Source organism: Echinops telfairi, unplaced genomic scaffold (genome assembly GCF_000313985.2).
Source record: "Echinops telfairi isolate 266 unplaced genomic scaffold, ASM31398v2 ScPeMD7_7467;HRSCAF=8505_1, whole genome shotgun sequence".
NCBI lineage: Eukaryota > Metazoa > Chordata > Mammalia > Afrosoricida > Tenrecidae > Echinops > Echinops telfairi.
The window spans coordinates 34,715,743-34,735,318 of NW_022111368.1; the positions used below are offsets into that span (position 1 = coordinate 34,715,743).

Sequence of the window (19,576 nt, forward strand, 5' to 3'; positions counted from 1 at the left end):
GAGGGGTCTTGGGGAGGAGATGATTCAGTCAGGGTGCGATGTAGCAACGATGAAAAATACAATTTTCCTCTATTTCCTAAATGCTTCCCCCCTTCCCCCCCTATCATGATTCAGATTCTACATTGAAAGTCTGGCTAGATCAGAGGGTGTACATTGGTACAGATAGGAACTGGAAACACAGGGAATCCAGGGTGGATGGTCCCTTCAGGACCAGTGGTGTGAGTGGTGATACTGGGAGCGTAGAAGGAGAGTGGGTTAGAAAGGGGGAACTGATTACAAGGATCTACATGTGACCTCCTCCCTGGGGGATGGTCAACAGAAAAGTGGGTGAAGGGAGACGTCAGACAGGGCAAGATATGACAAAATAATAAATTTATAAATTATCAAGGGTTCATGAGGGAGGAGGGAGCGGGGAGGGAGGGGAACAATGATGACTTGATGCCAGGGGCTTAAGGGAAGAGCAAATGTTTTGAGAATGATGAGGGCAATGAATGTACAAATGTGCTTTACACAATTGATGTAAGTATAGATTGTGATAAGAGTTGTCTGAGCCCCTAATAAAATGATTAAAATAAATAAATAAAAGTGAGGTTCTAGTAATTCCCAAGGATTGGAAGAGATTCATAATATAGAAAAATCTTTCAGAAGAGAAGAAATTCACAGATATGACTTTCCCTGATCTTAATGTCACATTCAAAGGTTTAAGGTTATAAGGAAATGTTTTTGATTGTTTGAATTGAGGTATAAGGAAAGAAGAGAAAAATAAAGGTCAAACGGAAAGAAAATGGAAAGAAGAGAAAGAGAAGAAAATGGCAATGTTCCTTCTAGCCAATGAGATGTACATGAAGTCCACAGAACTGTAATTTTGGGTCCTCCTCTCTCAACTCCACTTCAGCTGATTAGACTGATTAGTTCCCTGATTTCTGGTTGAGGTTCAGCTTTTTGTGAATAATAACTAGTGTTTTACCTAAACCCTTGGGCCAGCATATAAATAGGAATGTGATTACAATAAATTTATCATCTGAGACTGCAAACAATGAAAAATAAAAACTATTCCAATAATATTTGCCACTAAGTATGCATGAATGAGCAGATAGGACTACTTGAATCGTGGGCAAGTTGAAAACTGTAGGAACAGGCACTAAGGGCAAGCATAGGAAGCTAGCTGATGTGAAGGAAATGAATCTAAATGCAGAAACATGGAGAAAAGAGGAATGCAATGGAGCAAGGGTGGAAATAATCAAGGGAGAAGAGAAATGTGGCAAACAATCCCATCCAAGTCCCTCTGTTCATGTGCACAAAGGAAATGTACATGGTTTCACCTAATCATTTGGTCAGAGTTACAAAGACGGGTAGAAGAGTCATATGTAAAGATTTTTACTTCCCCACAATGATGATGAAAATAGCCTAAATGTAATATTATCAAATGAGAACCCTCATCTGTCAGGATAAAGAAGCCCTTGACATATATCACGGGTCCATTGGCACAACTGCACTGCGATAATATGTAAAGATTATAGTAAAATCATAGAGAATAAGAGAGATAGGAGAGAGAGTAAAATAAAGGAGTCAGACATATTTTATGGTAGCATGCTCACCTCTTGGACGGGCATGATCTCTGCAGCCAGGACCATGCCGAGTGCAGGAGGAGGAGGAAAGAGGAGAGAGAGATTTATTTTTAACAAAGCCTTCTATATACTTGGGGGCATGCAAGCCCCCTAATTACAGGTAATGACCTACATCACAGGAAGTGGTAGTACCATAGGCAATACAGCAATGGGAGGGTGGCAATCTAGGGGTGTACACATGAAAGGAAGGGGAAGAATTAGGGGTACATATGTGACAGGATGGGTGGATCCTAGATTCATGATGGCAGTCTAACCTTGGTTGTCACTGAGCTGATTTGACCTGCTCTGAGCTCTCCAGGGAAACAATCACTATCCTTATCAGTAGGGTGTGAGCCCCACCTATGGTGGACCAGACAGCAGTCTGATTGCTCTGGATGGCTGATGCTTTCAGGGAGAATATCTCTAAATATCTGACCTCCCACCATATGCTGGCAAGCAGCCTCTTAGGTTTGGCATATATTTGGGGGAGAAAAACTGGGGAAAAGCCTTTTTGTATCCCACACTGATCAATTTTAAGAACGTGTTGTTGTGACCAAAGGTAATTTTCCCCTGAATGAATTAACTACATAATCACATTTTAAGAAATTATAATAAATGTAGAAAATTCATGAAATAAATTAAAATTTACATAAGTTATTGTTAATTTTTTTAGTAAATATATAACATAAAAGAGAGAAAAATAGAATAAACACTGCATTAAAATTCATAGACACTCATGTGTATAAGAAAAAGCTTTATATACCAGAGCAGTTGAATATTAAGAAAACATCCCAGCCCAGTCCAGATCAACTCCATAAATCCTATATTAGGCCATACTTCTGATACCAATCTATAAAGTCCTCTTCAGACTTATGAAACACATGCAATGATGCTGAATGCAGGAAGATCAAAGGCCAGTGGGTAGAAGGTCTTGTGGATCCAGGTGAGGTATAAGTATCTCAGTGCTCACAGGGGTCTTCACATGACTCCTCCAGCTCCAGAGCTCCGGCTGCATCAGCATAGTTCCATCAGGCCCATCATCAGTAAGGTCTAACAGGGAGTGAGTGTGTGTCCTGCCTCCAGCCAGCTATTTATCTCCGTAGCAGATTTATCTCAAAACTATTTGATGTTCTATTAGTACCTTCTATAGGTACCATGATTTCAAGGTGCCTCCAAATGAGGTCATCAAGCTGCGACCTTATTGACCCTAAACTCTACCCTTTCACTCTTAATAGTCTTAAATTGACACCAGATTATGTAACTACCAAACCTTCTATTGCACCTATTTCTTCATTCATCAGCCTGGAAATTTAAAGATTGGAGTACAAATGTTAACCTACTAAAGGTCTTTATTGGTATACAAAAAGCTCATGAGAAGGTTTTTGTTATAGTTGTTGCTCCTTGTATGTGTGTGTATAGGAAGATATATTTAAATATTCAAGGATGTGTAATGAATTATTTGATTGTGAGTGTGTAGAAATATGTAAGGAATTAGTTTAACCATTAATTGTCAATAAAAATGTGTGGGAAAATGACAAATATATAGTTAGCATTTTTTAAAGTTTTTGTTTTTTTTTTAACAGAAGGAATTTTCATCACCATCATCTGACACCAATTGGGACGTGGCACTGGGAATGGTTGATTGAATTTTGTTAGTCGTGGATCAGGCAGCATCTTCCGTTTACTCCTTCATTTTCTTCAACCTTTATTTTTCATTTCTATAATGTGTTGATGGGCAGGAAAAGAGGTCTACACAGATTTTTTTTTTCCTTTATCCAAAGCAGGGATGCCTAATGAATGGCTCTACTTTGATTTCATGTTCCTTGTCCCCTCTACCTGTATCTCACAAGTTACCATGCTCTGGACTCAAAAACTCCCTGCCCTTCTTCACTATTTCTTCCCCTTGTCAACAGCCCTCATGATTTCTAGGTGCCTATAATATTTCCTTGGTTGATTAGGGACGTGGGGAACTGGGCATTTGGGTGTTGCTGAAGAAAAGCCAACACGTACCTTTGCCTTGGAATGTTTGCAGAATGTTTACGGGAAGAGGCGTTATCAGTGACCAATCCCAGAGTGTACCAGGAAGGGGCGCCTCTGATGCCGGGATTTCCTTATGTCATTCCTGACAGTTTTCGTTTGGGGACCTCTGGCCTTGTACCCTGGATGCCCCCTTGAATCTATGCTGAGAATCCTCACTGAGATACTGCTATAAAATCCTGACAATTGCCTACCCTGACAGACATCCTAGACACAAGTAGCCAGGTGAGTAGCTACTATTAGAGGAGTGCTCCTTGACTGGGATGTTGTCTTCATGTCTAGTGGGAAGGGAGAGGGTGATTTTCTTTACCAGAACATCAAATCGTTTTGAGAATGTTGATGAATTAAATCTGCTTCAGCATAACTAGTTCTATAGAAGAGTTAGACTCTCAAAAAATATTTTGGGGTGTGTATGTCGCATAGCTGCATCCTGCCTGAGGAAATTTGATTAAGGGGCCCAAAGTAAGGTAGTAAAACTTTTCATCTCCACCTCTTTGAACTACCCTCCATGATTTTTTCTACAGAGGTCACTAATTTTCTCCTTCAGTGAGAGATTTGCTATTTACTGCTCAGCATGGTGTGCACAAACTCACATTAGATTTTGAGCTCCTGCCTCATGCTCCTATGTCTGAGCCAAGGTAAGCCCCCACCCCAAGCTTCCAGCACCTCGTCAGCCCTCCCTACTTCCATGTGCATATCAGTCTACTTTGGAAAAGTCAGTTCAGTGAGGTTTGTTGCTCCTCTAATTCCATTGTCATGTATCTCCACTTATTAGGAAGATTGAGATAGAACTTACAACTATCTTTTTCTCTTCACCACAAAGTTGAAGCTATTCTTCTCATATCAGTTCTACCAATCTTCATCCTCATACTTGCAACTAAAATCTCAATTCATCTGTGAGTATGAGGATGGAGGTAAGTAGAAGTTCAGTAACAAGATGGACAAATGTAGACAGATCTAATATGTACAGGGGAAAAAACAAGAAAAGCAGAATGTTTAAATGCAAAGATGAACACAAGTCAAGAAAGAGATAATGTGGGACACATTTTACTACTGAATTTGGCTCATAGGGTTGTATACAGCAACAGTTCTTAACCCGTGGGTCGATCCTTTCACTGGGGTTTCCCGATTCATAACAGTAGCAAAATGACAGTTATGAGGTAGCAACAAAAATAATTTTATGGTTGGGGGTTACCACAACATGAAGAACTGTGCGGTATTGAGAAGGTTGAGAACCACTGGTATAGAGACAATGACTGAAGGAGACCATCAAGCGGGTAAGTGGAAAAGAATGAGAAATCACTCCATATCCACCTGTATTTTTTTGTTTTTATATTGGAGTGTCATGACAAACTTCCTCACCTCCCAACCTTAAACCTGTCCTCTGGTGCTCCTTTATAATCCTTTATAATTTACCCCTTTTATCATTTTGCAGGCCTGTTGGCCCAGACTGAGCATCTCTCTGTTCAAATTAGCTGCCCAGAAGGCTCAAATGCCTATGGCTCCTATTGCTCCTACTTTAACGTGCACCCTGAGACCTGGCTTGATGCAGATGTAAGTGAGGGGGGACTATGGAAGCAATTCCTGGGAGACATGTGGGTATAAAAGCAGCATGTTGGGGTCTGTACCTTTCTTCATGTGCCTCTGTGATCCCAGTGTGATTGGAATAGTTACTTAGCCATCCTCTCATTAGATCCAGACCCCTCCGGGTGGTTCTTTCACCGTACACGATTCCAGCAGAGTACAGTCTTCCATGGCAGCATCCTGAGGAACCATCCCTGACCTCCTTCTCCCTGGCCCATCACTGCATACTGACTGCTCTCTCGTCTTCCCCTCTCACAGTTGTTTTGCCAGAACACGCATTCTGGCCACCTGGTATCTGTGCTAAACCAGGCTGAGGCCAAATTTGTGGCTTCATCAGAGAGACTAGCACTGATGACCTCAATGCCTGGGTTGGCCTTCAAGATCCCCAAAAAGTGAATTGTGCCCCTTTTTTCCCTTTCTGATGCACACGTTTGTAAGAGACAGAAATGCTCGAGTCATGTACCAATTCCAAGAAAATGATTATTGCCTGTATAAGAAAAATCTATTCATTTCACATTGTATGGCATCTTGATAAACACTCTGGAAACTAGATATTAACTGGTAGCTGAATTTCCTGAGTGTCCCTGAGGTCCATGAATAGTCATTCTGTCTGCTTCCAGCAAAATAGTTTTGTATAAATACTTTGGGTTTTTACCAAGTCCAATGGAATTTTGCTATACTCTGAGTTACAAGGGACCCATTCACAGACAGTGCAAATGGGAACTAGAGGAAGAATCTGCTGTATTTATAGCACAATCGGGTCCTCGATGGTGGTATAAAGACTCATTAAAGAAAGTCAGGCATGGCTTTAATAGTATCCAATTGTTGGGTTCTACATCAAGATCAGCTCCCTTATTATTTAGTTAGACCTAAGAATGAGTTGCACATCCCACGAATGGGGAAACCTCAGAACAGACGGAGAGGTAACCTCAAAAGAACTCACTTCCATTGATTCAATTTCCACTAATAGTGACCCTTACAGACTGGCTCGAGCTGCCACTGGGGGTCTCTGAGACTCTAACTCTTTAGTGGAATAGAAAGACCCATTTATCTCCCTTGGAGTGGCTGATGGGTTCAAACTACTGACTGCAGTTAGCAGCCCAACAAGTAACTACTTCAACATCAGCACTCCGTTAGATGTAGAAGTAAGGTAGAGCAATGTGTTCCAGCAGGGGCCAGCTCATTATGCCTGTTACTAAGTATGCACATGGGCCTAGTGTTTCCATCTCTCTCAGAGTGCATGCTAACCCTCTTGTTGTCGCCTGCAATCCAGAACGGCGGCTGGCACTGGAGTGGTGGCTCCTTGGTATCGTACAAAGCCTGGGTAATCCATAGCTCCAAGCAGAGTCAACCCTGGTTATTGTGTAAGCCTGACTTCAAACACAGGTGAGAGACAGAGAGTTCAACCCCAGCAGTTCTTCTCATCCTCCTCTTTTCCACTTCTCGAGATGGTCCTGAAGATGGGCAGATATGGGAAGGTGACATTTTTTTAGGAAATAGAATTCATTTTCTTTTCTGTAATTTGATTGCCCTGAGGACTATAGTTTATAATAGGGATCACAACCTCTCTTGTGATCCTCACCGGGTTACTCTCATGGCTTACAGGTTTCCAACAGTGGAAGGACCAGCAGTGCGAGGCATCGTTCTCGTTTGTCTGCAAGTTCAAAAACTAGAGGAAGCTACACAGTGGATGTCTCCAAGTGTCCCGGTTTTACCAGAGTCCAAACTGAAAGCGGACAATACTTCCTTTCCAAATGTGACAGCACCTCCCATTGCTGAATGTCTGTATCTGCCCTGTCGTGTCTCCTCTGAAGCTGGTCTCGGCAACAATGGACCATAAAAATAAAGATATTTCCCCCAAATTGTTTTCTCTCACAATCATTATTTTCCTCAGTGGTTGGTGTGGGAGTGATTGGCCTGTCTGAAGAATCCTTTGGACCGGCCATTTTTTAAAAGACTCTACCAACACATCATACATGTTAAATGAAAATGCTTATAAACACGAGATGGACACTTTAGTGAAAATGTTAAGAAGTAAAAAATACCACTTTCAAATCAAATATTTGCATGAGTTCTTCAAGGGACACAGTCATTGTTAGATTTGTAGCTCTCCATGTGGGAGTTGATTGGTCCTCTGGAATGGTTGACATTCCTGGCATGTCAGGAAAGCATATCTTTCTTATGTGTGAGATTTATTCTGAAAAAGCCAAGAACAAACTCTGAAGAGAACCAACACAGGTTTGTCAGAAATTTAGATGAATTAACTAATCCGATTTCTCAGAAATGTTTTCATGTAAAGTTTGGAAAGATACATCAATTTAAAGTTATGATCTAGTCGTTTTCAAGGATTAGAAGAGATTCACAGTCTAAGAAACTCTTTCAGGGTAAAGGGAATTCACTTCATAGGTGAATTGCCCTCAACTTCATGGCAATTCATAGGATTAAAGTTTTAAAGCAAACTTTTTGATTGCTGGAATTGTGGAGAAAAGGAAGAAGAGGGGAAAAGGTGAAGTGAGAGACAGTGGAAAGAAGAGAAAAGGGGAAAAATCAATGTTCAATCTAAAATTGATAAATCAGCTGTGCATAAAATCTATAGACCTGTAATTTTGTGTCCTCCTCTCTCTACCGCACCTCAGTTTATTACCCTGATTAGATGCTTGTTTCTGACTCAGGCTCAGATTTCCTGAGTAACAAATCCCATAGATGAGGACAAGAAGCGGTGTGTGTTTCCAATAGGTCTATCATCCTGGTTTGAAACAATAAAAATTAAATTCTCTGCCAATAATAATTGCCACAGAGTGTGCATGAATGATAACTTAGGAACACTTGAAATCATATGGAAGCTGATGGCGTTTGAAGTAGACAGGAAGCATAAGCCCAGGCAGCTGGCTGATGTGAAGGAAAGGGATCTAAATGCAAACGCATGGAGTAGTGAAGAACCAAAGGGGAAAAGGGCGGGGAACAATCCAGGAAGGAGAAAAAGTAGAGGGAAGGAAAGGAGAAATGTGTCACCTTCCCATGAAGGATATTTTTTATTAGTTCAAAAGAGGATATCTTTATTTCTTTTATAAATCCTTTGATTGGGGGGTCTTTTAGCTCTTATAACAATCCACATATCATCAGTTGTATCAAGTGCATTTGTACATAAATTGCCATCATCATTTAAAATTTTTTTTCTACTTTAGCCCTTGTTATCAGCTCCTCTTTTCCACCCTCCCTCCCCTCTCCCACACTCAATAATCCATGATAAATTATTATTGTTTTCATATCGTAAACCACCCACTGTCTCCCTAACCCACATTTCTGTTGTTCGTCCCCATGGTGGGGTGGGGAGGTGTTATAAGTCAATTCTTGTGATTGGTTCCCCCTCTCTCCCCACTGTCCCCCACGTTTCCCCTTACTCTTATAGTCTCATTACTCCCATTACTGTTCCTGCAAAGGGGGCAGGGTGTAATCTGTCCTGGATTCTGTGTGTGGAGACCTCTTATCTGCACCAGTTCTAGTTATCCTTGTTTGTAAGGTAAAACTGGGGTCATGATAGTGGGTGCGAGTTGGGGTGTGTGTGGTGGTTGTAGTGGTGGTGGTGGTGGTAACATTAAAGAATAGAGGAATGTTGTGTGTTTTGTTGGTGCTATACTGTACTCTGGCTGACTCATCCCTTCCTGGCAACCCTCCTGTCCTTCTGTGAGGGGATGTCCAATTGTCTACAGATGGACTTTAGGTTTCCACTCCTACCCTACTCATTCGCATCAGTATGATTTGTTTGGGTCTTCTGATGCCTGACACAGGCTGGTGTGCTTCTTCCATGTGGGCTTTGTTGGTTCCCTGCTAGATAGCCACTTGTTTAATTTCAAGCCTTTAAGGCCCCAGACACTATACTATATATTTTAATAGCTGGACACCCTCAGCTTCATTAACCACATTTGCTTATGCACTCATTTTGTCTTCCGTGATCATGTCAGGATGATGAGCATCATAGAATTCCAGGTTATTAGAACAAAGTGTTCTTGCATTGAGGGAGTACTTGAATAAAGATTCAATGTCTGTCTGTTTCCTTAATACTTAACAGATAAATAAATGTGCATAGGCCCATATCCCTATCATTATATGTTAATATATTTACATATATACATGCCCATATTTATACCTCTGCAAATGTCTTTTGCCTCCTAGTGCCTTCCTTTATGCCCTTTTACTTTCCTCCTGTTTCACTATCATGTTCAACCTTCAATCAGCTCTCAATAATCTCACACTCCACCTGATGGAATATTTCAAATTCATTGAAGGATGAATGGAATAAAAGAGAGGGAATGAGGTACATTTAAAAACTGAAAAGAAAAACAACACAACGGTTTGGCAAATAATAAGTAAAGATTTTGTAATGAGTACATATTTGAAATAGAAAACAAAACATGCTTTATCTTAAACCCAAGCTATTAGAATGGTATTCCACATGCAGAATACTTACTAAAAAGGGGACAGAGATTCAAAGAAATGGGCCACATGTAGTTAGCATTATGACAAAGTCACTGAAATTAACAATTTTCAAATTAAAAAAATTCTCAAATTAGCTACAATCAGGGGGAGTGGGGAGGGAGGGGGAAAATGAGCAACTGATATTAAGGGCTGAGGTGCAGGGCAAACTTCAATAATTATCCAGGCATCTTGATTGTATGTTTGAACAATTTCAGACTGAACACTGTGGTAAAATTCTTCAATTTTTTCATCACTAGCTTTAGCGGTTGGTCCACAAATCTGAATAAAGTTCTAGTGACTGGATTTTTTGTAGGTAGACAAATATGATGATTTCCTAGGCAGCATTTTACTTCAAGATCGATCCTGAAATCTCTATCATGTATAGGGTTACTATGGGAAAGAATCCACTGATGGTCACCTAACAACAACAACAACTTTGTGGTTCGAACAACTGAGAGTACTACTGCCCTAGTTGGTTACTGAGACTTTATAGAAACAGAATGCCTCATCTTTATCCTGAGGGTTGACTGTTGCTTTTGAACTGCTGACCTTAGCGTTAGCAACCTAATGCACAATCCACCGTGCCACCAGTCTACACTATCAATTACTATTGTGGGTTTTACCAACTAGCTATAGGAAGATGGCCAACAATACCACAGATCAATCAGACAACTAGGTCAGAGGGCAGATCTTTGAATCTACTATGTATAATAAAATATATATTGAAGGGATGAGAAATAAATCTTCTTTGAAAAAACCATCACTCTGAAACAAAGTAGTTGCAAGCAAAATCCTCACTTTCATTACCTCCATCTAAAGTTTGTTTGTTTGTTTGCTTGTTATGCCTAACAGATATATTTCCAAAATGTGAAAAATGACTCTGTTAGTCCAGCTTCTCTCTGCTAAAAGAGTGAATATTTAATATCAAAATTGTATGATATATGCAATATTCATATTTTATACCAACGAACCTATTCATTCTTCTACAAAGACTTGAGAACATACAAAGCAAATCCCAGCTGTCATTTTTCACCTTTTGGAAATGTTTTGATGGTTGAAAGAATAAAGTGAGGGAAAAAGAAGGGAAGGATGTCATGAAAACAATGGAAGCATTGCAGACAGATGAGGAAGTATGACAGGTAATAAGTCTTGTTTAGTGAAGAAACCAACTTTCTAACCTGTCCTCAGTGTATGCCGTAATCAGGTTTCCACACACTTTAGAAGCTAGAGAGTTGGATCTGGATACTCTGAGTCAGAGAGAGAAACAACAGCCTATTTTGACTTTGAAACACTTCCAATGATTGTTCCTCCCATGTCAAAAGAACAAATTCAAAGTCTGATGGTGATGTCAGCTTGAAGCTGACAGGAACCTGCTACCAGATCTTCTCGCGTCCTACAGCGATCTGGAGAGTGGCCCAGCTCCTTGACGGTCCCCTGCTCCTCTCTCTTGGTGAGTACTCCTGAAGTTTACTCAATGGATAGCTGCCACAGCTGGGATTGAATATATATATATATATATATATATATATATATATATATATATATATATATGCATATAATTTGCAGAATTCAAATTTTTTTGGCAGATGGGTATAGAGGAGTGTTCAGGGTGCCAGGAATTTAAGTAATGACATACTACATTTAAGAAACTGATGCCACAAGTATATTTTAGGTACCAGTTTCTGTTGTCATAAGCATATACTTTTCCACTTCTTGTTTTGTTGATAGGCCATTCCACATGTTAAAGATGTATTTCATCATCTCTGAGTGAGTTTTGCTATCATCATGTGTCATGTTCAGATTTTCCCCATCAAGACCTACCACTCAACTTGCCTATATCGGACCCTGAAATAGGCACTATTTGGAGACATAGAAGCAAGGTAGGTGTCAATGCTGATCTCTGCTTCATGAAGGGCAGGGAAGAGGGAAAGGGGCCAAGGAAGGGCTCTGGGACCAAATTATCCAATGTTTGTCCAGAATGAGGTGCATGAGTGGAAACATTCTGGTTAGAAGCAATGGAAATCAGAGGTTTCCAATGAAGTGGGGACAAAGCCAGAGCCACTGGGGATTAAAGTTAAGGAAGATTGAAACGTTTTTTAAAAAGTAGATACCGGGTACCACCACAGGGCTGCTATGAGTCAGAATCAACTTGCTGGCAGCGATTTGGCTTTTGGAGCAAGAGTAGAATCTGTTACTGAATTGAGAACTTTCGGAGGCAGCGCCGTCTTATCCATGCTCCTAGACTTCCAGAATCCCCTCGATATGAGTATGTGACGACCAACTTAGGCAACGTTGGCCAGTTCTTTGAGACTCACGCTATTGTCCAACTTTGTATTTTGGAATCTACCCATATATTATGTACTCACTTTGTCTCATTCTAAGACTCCACAGGGTGTGCCTGAATGTTCCATCAATCTGTCTTGGCATCGACTGCTCCCAGAAAACTACGTATATATACTTGCTTATATATGCTTTGCCATGAATCACCTCTAGTAAACTTTTCTAACTTGTATGGTTTTATGGCAAAAAGCACACTGATGCATGTCTTATATAGTTCAACAATACCTGGGAACAGGTGATGTTTTGCAATGTTTAATTTTGGATGAGGAAGCATTGATGGCTCAGTGGTAGAATGCTCACCTTCGTGTGGGGAACCCAGATCTGATTCCTATCCCTTGTACCTCATCCACGTCTAACACTGCTCCACCAGTGGAGGCTCATGCATTACTACAATGCTGAGTAGTTTTCAATAGACCTTCACAGCCTAAACAAACCAGGAGGAAAGTCCAGGAGATCTGCAGCTGACAACCAGCTACTGACAATGCTATGCATTACTCTAGTTCATGCCATAGCCAACTGTGGGACAAATCATGGGCATGTTCCTTCTATAACCAACCACAGAACATAGTGAAGGACTTGGTATCATCTTCTTTCATTGTGCATGGAGTCACCATGTGTCAGAAGCCAGTTAGATAACAGCTAACAGTGAAAAATGAGGACATTAGATTATGGAAAGAATTATAATAATGAGATACGGACCCTGTGACATCCGACAGGTCCAGACCATAGTGATTCCCAAACACGGTTTCCCTGCTTATTTTGTAGTTTCAGGCCACGAGGAAAGGCACAATTTAGCTCACAAAAATGTCAGTGCCCTAAATCACTGTTTCCTAAAGTTATATGTGTGTTACATCATCTAATTATTAAAATATATATTACGGTTCAATTGGTTGGAAGCGAGACCACAAAGTTCTATATTTTTAAAAATCTCCTGGAGACCACATTGGGGTACCAAGGCCTAGAGTATGTCTGTCTTGCCGGAATTAGGGCCAAATAGTTAGAGGCCAAGGAAATATATACTTGTCCCTTTAGCCGTAGGTGTATTTTCTGAGTTCTTATTTCTTATTCTTTTTACCTAGTTTTATTTGAGCATGATTGACCATAGAAATATCTTTCACTTATTATACCAACAAAAGAATAGATTACATGAATTGACACCATAATCGTCCTTAGCATTAGTCATTCCTAATTTGGACTATTTATGGTCAGGTTTAGGACAATGTCTTTGTTCACTTCTGGCTTATCATGAAAATCAGTTCTTCATATTGTTAAATTCTTGAATAAAATGTTTATTTTCTTCCCCATATTCTTCACTCAGGCATACTGAGCTCAGTCCTTCACTGGTGGTCAGATATCTGATCCACTCAATTGCTCGCCGTGTGGGTCTCTCCATATTTCTCACCCTGTGGCTAGCTGACTTCTTGGTTACATTCTTTATCAAACTGCTTACCGTATTTGTGAACACACAAATAGTGTGTTCAGTGCATTGATTTTGAAAACCATGTAGCCTCATCACATGCTAATTTCACTGAACTCTTATGTAGATCACATATGTTTGCATTACATTTCTGTGAGTGTGGTATATTTGAAAAATATTTTAAGAAAGGGAGAGAGTGGTGGAATGTCCAGTACTGTTTTTTATACAGAATACACAGTGACATGTTCTTTAAATCAAAAGTTTTATTGATTCATTATTCACATATCACAAAATTTAACAGTTCAATCATATCAAAAATAGTTATACAATAATTACTACAATCAATTTTAAAATATTTTCTTCTTTCTTGTATTCCTTGTTGGTATCCCTCCATTTTCCCTCAACTTTCCCTGTCCTACTCCCAATAAACCATGAATACCATTACTGTCTCTATAAATTCACCTCTCAGATTTCATGTACCCAAAACACACAAAGAAATATAGAAAAAACACTAAGAAACCAAAAAGCAAATATCAATACAAAATAAAATCGAGAAAAACGTCCATGTTCTTTTAATACATCATTCAACAATGTCTCTACAGAATCTTTCAATAGTGCAACTCTAGACTTGAATCTTTTCTGAGTTCTTTCAATTTAAGATACACTGCATTTTTCTATGTTGGTTGTCAATCTCTAGGTCTTTGCATATTTCATAGTAGTCTTCTCAAGGTGCCCTTTGAAATTTTCTTTTCAGCTCTTTGACTCCATCATTTCTATAATTTGTTTTAGCTACTGTAACATTGAGAGAAATTTTCGGAGTCTCTTCTGACAGCCACTTTGATATTTTATTTCTTTCTTGTATTTTTAATTACCCTTTGCTTTCTTCAAGAATAATGTTCTCCATGTCCTCATACAGGTCATCAGATCTGTCAGTGTTCAATGCATCAAATCTCTTCTTAAGATGTTCTCAAAAATCAGGTGGGGCAGATGCAAGGTCATATTTTGTCTCTGTTGGAATTTTTAAAATTTTCTTCAGCTTTATTATGAAATTACTTATGAGCTATTGAGAGTCTGTCCCACATCAGCCCCTGGCCTGGTTTCAACTGCTGATATTGAGGGTGTTGCCATTGTGTCTTCCCATAGATGTAGTCAATTTTATTTCTGTGCATTCCATCTGAGGAAACCACCAGTGTAGTTGCCTTTTGTGTTGTTGAAAAAACATATTTTTTATGAAGAAGTCATTGGTCTTGCAAATATCATGAGATCTCTAGCATTGTATCACAAAACCATATTTTCCAACTACTGTTCCTTCCACTTTGTTTCCAAATTTGTATTTCAATAACCAATTCATCTTTTTAAAAAATACTTTTATTGGGAACATATACAGACATCATAGCATTCCATAGTTCAATCACATCAAGCATTATTGTAGAATTGCTACCACATCAGTTTCAAAACATTTTCTTTCTTCTTGAGCTCCTTGACAGCAGCTCCCCTTTATTCACTTTAACACCAGGAACACTTTTATTTTCCCTTCCCTACAATTTTTGTGTGTGTGCCATTTCTTACACAATCCAATATATCCATTCCCATACAATTCTGTTATTTGATCCCATTGAGTGGGGTTATATTGTGGTCAATGCTATCAGCGCCTTATACCTCTTTCCCCCTCCCTCTCTTCCTGGACCCTCAGGGAATCAGTATTTCTGTTACTGTTACTGAAGGGTTATCTATCTTGCTTTCATGTACTGAATGATGTTAAATAAACAAATTAACATGCAAAATCTAACATGATTAATGTAGTACAAATAAAAATAATAATAGTAAGAGGAGGAATATTAAAGAACTAGAAGCTGGTTATATTGTTCACCAGTGCAACACTGTCCCCTAGACTTATCAACCCTTCCATGTGGCCCTTCTGAGGGGTGCTGTCCAATTATCTTACTGGTGAGTTCTGGGTCTCTACTATGTACAAACCCCTCCACTTCAATTTGGTTGCTTATGGCTGAACTTCTGGTGCCTCTTCCCATCGACTCCTTATGATCACACAGGCTGTGTTGTGTTTCTTTGATGTAGGCTTGTTGCTTCCCTACTAGATGCCTGTTTGTTTAACTATAAGCCTTTAAGACTCCAGACACTGTAACTTTTAATAGTCGGGCACTGCCAGCTTTCTTCACCACGTTCTTTCTTTACCACTTTGGCCTATGCATCTATTTTGTCTTCAGCAATCATGTCAGGGAGGTGAGTATCCTACAATGCCAAATTAATAGAACAAACCATTTTTGTACTGAGGTAAAATTTAAGTAGAGTCCCAAAGTCCATCAGCTTCCTTGTTGCATTTGCATATATATGTGTGTGTATATATATATGTATATATATACACACACATATATTTACATATGTACATATACACTCTTTTTTTTCCCATTTTTCCTCTTTTTTTTTTCGTTTTTCCTACTACTTACTATCATGTTTACCCTCACAATCTGATTGATCAAACTCGACCAGAAAAGCTTCACTCTCTTCGCTACCATTTTTAGAACACTTAATATTCCTCTGTACCCATTGTTATTGTTTCACAACTCTTCCCCTCCCCTCTCCTCCTCCCCTCCTATGCCCCATAGAAAACATCCTCCCAGTTGCTGTCTTTGTAAGATTGCTCATTTTGCTATCTTTTGTAGTTAAACACCGAAAGAGAGAGAGAGAGAGAGAGAGAGAGAGAGAGAGAGAACAGATAGTCTCAAGTCTAACAGGGATCGTTACACAGAGCAGATGAGAATCATTCACTCTGCTAGATAGAGAGAAGGACATGTTGTAAACCGTCAGTCCAGTCCCCTATTGTTTCAGGGTTCCATACTCCGGGTCCCTCTTACCCAACACCACATGCACCCTTTTAGTCTTCAGAATTCACCAATTCATCTTGACTGCACGTTTGATCAGTTTCAGAATGAAGATGTTACAATTGCCTCATCACTGACTTTTGGGATTGATGCATAAATTTTCATAATAGTCATTGTTTAGAGTTCCTTGATAGCAGATAGACATAATCCTATCACAGACAGCATTCCACTTCAAGATTAATATGCAATGTCCTTTTTGAAAACAAGTACAATGCCATTCCTCTTCATTGGTCATTCCTGGTATATTAAATCATATGATTTTCTGATTTAAAATGGCCAATACCAATCAATTTCGGCTCATGAATGCCTAGGATATTGATCTTTATGTGTTTCATTTTTTTTCCATCATTTTATTAGGGGCTCATATAACTCCCATCACAATCTATCCATACATCAATTGTGTAAAGCACATTTGTACATTCATTGCCCTCATCACTCCCAAAACACCTGCTCTCCACCAAGCCCCCATCATTTTTCCCCTCCCTCCCTGCTCCCCCCTCCCTCATGAACCCTTGATAATTTATAAATTATTATTTTGTCATATCTTGCCCTGTCCGATGTCTCCCTTCACCCACTTTTGTGTTGTCCATCTCCCAGGGAGGAGGTCACATATAGTTCCTTGTAAACAGTTGGCTCCTTCCAACCCATTCTCCCTCTACCCTCACAGAATCGCCATTCACACCACTGGTCCTGAAGGGATCATCCGCCCTGGATTCCCTGTGTTTCCAGTTCTTATCTGTACCAGTGTACACCCTCCAATCTAGCCAAACTTGAAAGGTAGAATTCGGATTTTTTTGACCACTTCTAATTTCCTACATTCACTCTACACACATTCCAAGTTCCAATCATTAACAAAAATGTGTACGTGTTTCTCCTGACTTTTAGTCCCTATCAGCAAATGAAGATCCACAATGCTCCACTTCCAACAGGTTTCACTAGACACATATCCTCATGATTTATTCCACTCTGAGAAAGTAACTTCACCTCTGTGATATTGAAAGTGCCCTCTAACAAGGGCACTCACTCTGAAATGTGTTCTCCTTCCATTCATTAGGCCTTCTGATAAGATGGCCTGGCAATGTTCTGAAGCTATTCTTAACGTTTGCAAAGGCTAATTCCTCTGAAATGGGCAGAAAATTTCTTCTTCTTTATCAGTATATTATGTAATATATACTGTACACTCCCTGGGAATATTGTCTTCATATGCTGCCCTTCCAGAAAGAATATATTATCCCTAATGATTAAAATTCAGTCACAACAAATGTATTTTATTTTCTTTTATGAAATTATCTGCTTTTCTATACTAACTTATGAAAGAACAGCATTATTCAAATATCTCACTGACAACTGTTATTTGCAGGTAATATTGTACCAGTACCTCTTCCTATGGAATTGCTAGCTGTTGTCGACATTTTCTTATGGATCAGCAAAGAAGCCATCAAAGGATGGCAAGAAATAAAACAAGCAATCCATCTGTCATAGACAATGATTTTAAAGTAAGCAAATATTAAATTTACCATAATATACTTAAATTGGAGTTAAAAAAGTAACCATCCTACCATACTAAATGTTCAATGTCTTTTCATAATTCACCGCGACATTCAATACAGAGATTAAAGACTAACCACTCTGCCACCTACCCTCATTGTACTCCATGTCAATAATCTGCTTGATGTCCTCAGTATGGCTATGGACATTGGAGGTTATGGGAGGGCACCCCGAGAAAAGGTGGGTGTGAGAGTGGACAATCAGAGAAATACTCTGTTGAAATATCTGCTTCCATTATTTGTTCTAAAATGTTCAAAGGGCTCAAATCACTCATAAAAAGTTGTCACAAGTGATAATTAGGTTAATATTTAAGAGGAATAGAAAAGAAAATTAAAGATGTGGCAAAAAGTGATAGGACATTGTTCTCTCTGTTACCGCAAAGAAAGAGAAAACAACTTCCCATTGTCTTAATGTTCCACTCAAATTTGTTCCTTAGCCCCCAGTCAAATTGGTGTAAGTGCTTTGGCAAAGTAAAATACGTTCCATCACATCGGCAAAGACCTGCTTTTCTCTGCTGGTGGTTCAGCTTTTGAAGAATATATATGCAAAAAAATAAAAGCTCTCACATGGCTCAAGCTTATCCAGACACCACTTTGCACCGCTCTGTTGTTTGTTGCGGGTGATGTGATTTAGCCTGGCCTGCTGCAGCACAAATCTCAGCCTAAAGAACCTGGCAGTTCCTTGGTTTCATTTCTGGCTTGGCCAGTTCGGAGTTTAATTCTTAGAATTGTTCCTGAACACGCTCAGTTCTCTGTGTTTCTGCTACACGTTCTTCCTCATGTCCATGGTTCATTTTTGAGATGTAGTCAATTACCATGGCCCTTCTAGCCATAATCCCTTATGTGACGTATTACAAATCTGGAATCTATGATATGCCGAGGTCACAAACTTGTAGCATTTGAGGATGAAAACTGAAAACTTCATTATTCAATATAGATTGTGAAGAAAATAAAAATCCTTACAACTGAATAAATGGATAACATCATGATAAATAGGGAAAAGACAGACTATCTAATATTTCATTTTACTAGCCTCAACAAGGAATGCTTATGGAAGTAGCAGTAAAGAAGTCAACCAACATATACTATGGGGCCTATCTGCTGTCCAGGATTTCTTTAAAATGTAAAAATGAAAGGATTTTACTTTGAGGATTAAGAAGAACTGGACTTAAGCATTGATATTTTCAGTCAACTCATAAATATATGTGAAAACTAGACAATGATAAAAGAAGATATCGAAGAATTGATGCATTTGAGTCTTGTTAACAATGCTTATTAAAAGTACACAGGCTACCAAAAATATTTTTAAAAATTGTCTTAATGGAAATACAGTCTAAATTCTCTTAGAAATGAGAATGGTAAGACTTCATCTCACATACTTTGGTCTTGTTACCTGGAGAAATCAGTCCTTGGAAAAGAACATACCACTTGTCATTGAGTTTGTCATGGTGCAGTGCTTATGTGTCACTCTGATGCTTAAAGCTCTGCCACTGGCAGTTCAAATACCAGCAGTGTCACCCAAGGTGAACAGGCCGCAGCAGAGCTTCCGGACTAAGAACAGATTGTGAAAAGGGAATGATTTTCACTTCTGAGGACTTAGCCATTCAAGTCCTTACAGAGAGGAGTGAGAAGTATCAGATACTGAAAACCTCATAAATGGTAAAAGAA

At 39.3% G+C, this 19,576-nt stretch overlaps 1 pseudogene; it reads left to right on the top strand.

Annotated features, from left to right (window-relative positions):
• Positions 1–4,218: 4,218 nt before the first annotated feature.
• LOC101648912 lies at positions 4,219–6,901 on the top strand (annotated as a pseudogene).
• The last annotated feature ends 12,675 nt before the right edge of the window (positions 6,902–19,576 follow it).